Raw genomic sequence first — 3220 nt, forward strand, 5'->3', positions numbered from 1 at the left:
CAGAATTGCTGTATCTGGATACTGTCTCGTGCGCCATGTCTCGTGAATCGTACGGTGAGGTGCCCTACTCACTGGTCAACGCTGTAGTCGTAGATGATCTTTATCTTCAGCTGAAGGTCGTCGGGGGAGCTTCTCTTAATCAAGCGCTCAGGCTTCAAGTACACATGATGGACAACCTACAAGACGCCCGCAGAAAAGACAAGAAACCAGATATTCAGACAGACTGTTTCTGTTTGTTTTTTTACAATCACTAAGCGCTCCAGGTTGAAGCTGGGCAGAATACAATCTTTTTATACAATGCGGGATGCAGAAACTCTTTGTCCTGCAGCTGCCTAAACACAGGACGCCTCTCTGTCAGTCAACTCAGAATCCTAATCATTACTCCTTTTTATATGTTACGTATTTATGTTAATCTGACCTATTAACCTATCCACAATCAATATCTGCCTCGAAAATCCAGTATTGGTTAGTAATTAAAGTTTGCATTATTTCACAATTTATTTGCAAGGGAGCGTCGACTCATTATATTACATGTTATTAATTTTCAGCACATAAAAAAGTTTGTAAGCGTTGTACGGCTGGTGCTTTTACTCTGAAGAAACCTAGCCGGAAGTGTTACTTATGTTGTTGCTAGGGAAACACAGGCTAAAGCTAATAGCTATGAATAAACTGTGTTTTTAACAGTTTAAATGTGTCTGACAGACACTGAAAATCCTGCTTTTTGTCATTAAACACAGTAAAATGTATTAATAACCAAGTAATTTCATCTTAGCCTGTTAGCTTGCTAGCTACTCTCATGCAGGTGCAGCTAACATGCTAAGCTAAGTGTTCTTGTCGCATCATAAAGGGATTAACGATATAATGTAAAGCAGTTACATTAGCACACAAGCTAAACAGTTAACTGTAATGAATGGCCAACACAGCTAGCGTGCTAACTAGCTTATCCCATCCGCCGCCACGGTGCTAGTTAGCTTAGCTTAGCTCCAGGGCTCACCTCGCCGGGAGAGGGGGCTCGGTGTCTGCACGTCCCGTGGCAGCTCGCTAACACGACCAGGACGGAGAAGACGAGGGCAGGGCCGAGGAACCGGGACACGGACGGCTCGCCATCCCCGCTCAGCCTCGGCTCCATCCTCCTCCGACCTGTCCGACAACCAGCGGAGCTCGGCAGCCCGAAGTCAACAGACGCTCCGCCGCTCCGGTCCCCTCGGCGCTGCGTTCACTCATCGCTCGCTGCGTGAATCAGAACATGTTCGCATCCCGCAGAAACTCCCGCACGGCCGTTTTGTGGAGTTAACGCGCAGTGACACCGGCAGGTTCACGGTAAATCCTGGTTCGCTGCTGGGAGGAGGAGAGCCCGGTGCGCCGAAGATCGCCCGGCGACAAGAGGACTCACTCGGTTGTGAGTAGTTGTAGTTCTAGTAGTAGTAGTTGTAGTTTTAGAGGTTGTAGTAGTTCTAGTAGTAGTTGTAGTTGAGGTTGTTGTAGTTCTAGTAGTAGCTGTTGTAGTTTTGGCAGTAGTAGTAGTTCTAGTAGTAGCTGTTGTAGTTGAGGTTGTTGTAGTTCTAGTAGTAGCTGTTGTAGTTTTGGCAGTAGTTGTAGTTCTGGTAGTAGTTGTTGTAGTTTTAGAGGTTGATGTAGTTCTAGTAGTAGCTGTTGTAGTTTTGGCAGTAGTAGTAGTTCTAGTAGTAGCTGTTGTAGTTTTGGCAGTAGTTGTAGTTCTGGTAGTAGTTGTTGTAGTTTTGGAGGTTGATGTAGTTCTAGTAGTAGCTGTTGTAGTTTTGGCAGTAGTAGTAGTTCTAGTAGTAGCTGTTGTAGTTTTGGCAGTAGTAGTAGTTCTAGTAGTAGCTGTTGTAGTTTTGGCAGTAGTGGTAGTTCTAGTAGTAGTTGTAGTTTTAGAGGTTGTTGTAGTTCTAGTAGTAGTTGTTGTAGTTTTAGAGGTTGTTGTAGTTCTAGTAGTAGTTGTAGTTTTAGAGGTTGTTGTAGTTCTAGTAGTAGCTGTTGTAGTTCTAGTAGTTGTTGTAGTTTAAGAGGTTGTTGTAGTTCTAGTAGTAGCTGTTGTAGTTTTGGCAGTAGTGGTAGTTCTAGTAGTAGTTGTAGTTTTAGAGGTTGTTGTAGTTCTAGTAGTAGCTGTTGTAGTTCTAGTAGTAGTTGTAGTTGAGGTTGTTGTAGTTCTAGTAGTAGCTGTTGTAGTTTTGGCAGTAGTAGTAGTTCTAGTAGTAGCTGTTGTAGTTGAGGTTATTGTAGTTCTAGTAGTAGCTGTTGTAGTTTTGGCAGTAGTAGTAGTTCTAGTAGTAGCTGTTGTAGTTTTGGCAGTAGTTGTAGTTCTGGTAGTAGTTGTTGTAGTTTTAGAGGTTGATGTAGTTCTAGTAGTAGCTGTTGTAGTTTTGGCAGTAGTTGTAGTTCTAGTAGTAGCTGTTGTAGTTGTAGTTCTAGTAGTAGCTGTTGTAGTTTTGGCAGTAGTTGTAGTTCTGGTAGTAGTTGTTGTAGTTTTAGAGGTTGATGTAGTTCTAGTAGTAGCTGTTGTAGTTTTGGCAGTAGTTGTAGTTCTGGTAGTAGCTGTTGTAGTTTTGGCAGTAGTTCTGGTAGTAGCTGTTGTAGTTTTGGCAGTAGTTGTAGTAGTAGCTGTTGTAGTTTTGGCAGTAGTTCTGGTAGTAGCTGTTGTAGTTTTGGCAGTAGTTTTAGTTCTGGTAGTAGCTGTAGTAGTTTTGGCAGTAGTTCTGGTAGTAGCTGTTGTAGTTTTGGCAGTAGTTCTGGTAGTAGTTGTAGTTTTGGCAGTAGTTCTGGTAGTAGCTGTTGTAGTTTTGGCAGTAGTTCTGGTAGTAGCTGTTGTAGTTTTGGCAGTAGTTCTGGTAGTAGCTGTTGTAGTTTTGGCAGTAGTTCTGGTAGTAGCTGTTGTAGTTTTGGCAGTAGTTGTAGTTCTGGTAGTAGTTGTAGTTTTGGCAGTAGTTCTGGTAGTAGCTGTTGTAGTTTTGGCAGTAGTTGTAGTTCTGGTAGTAGCTGTTGTAGTTTTGGCAGTAGTTCTGGTAGTAGCTGTTGTAGTTTTGGCAGTAGTTCTAGTAGTAGCTGTTGTAGTTTTGGCAGTAGTTCTGGTAGTAGCTGTTGTAGTTTTGGCAGTAGTTCTCGTAGTAGCTGTTGTAGTTTTGGCAGTAGTTGTAGTTCTGGTAGTAGCTGTTGTAGTTTTGGCAGTAGTTCTGGTAGTAGCTGTTGTAGTTTTGGCAGT

The sequence above is a fragment of the Micropterus dolomieu genome, linkage group LG07 (assembly GCF_021292245.1).
Source record: "Micropterus dolomieu isolate WLL.071019.BEF.003 ecotype Adirondacks linkage group LG07, ASM2129224v1, whole genome shotgun sequence".
NCBI classification, from domain to species: Eukaryota; Metazoa; Chordata; class Actinopteri; order Centrarchiformes; family Centrarchidae; genus Micropterus; species Micropterus dolomieu.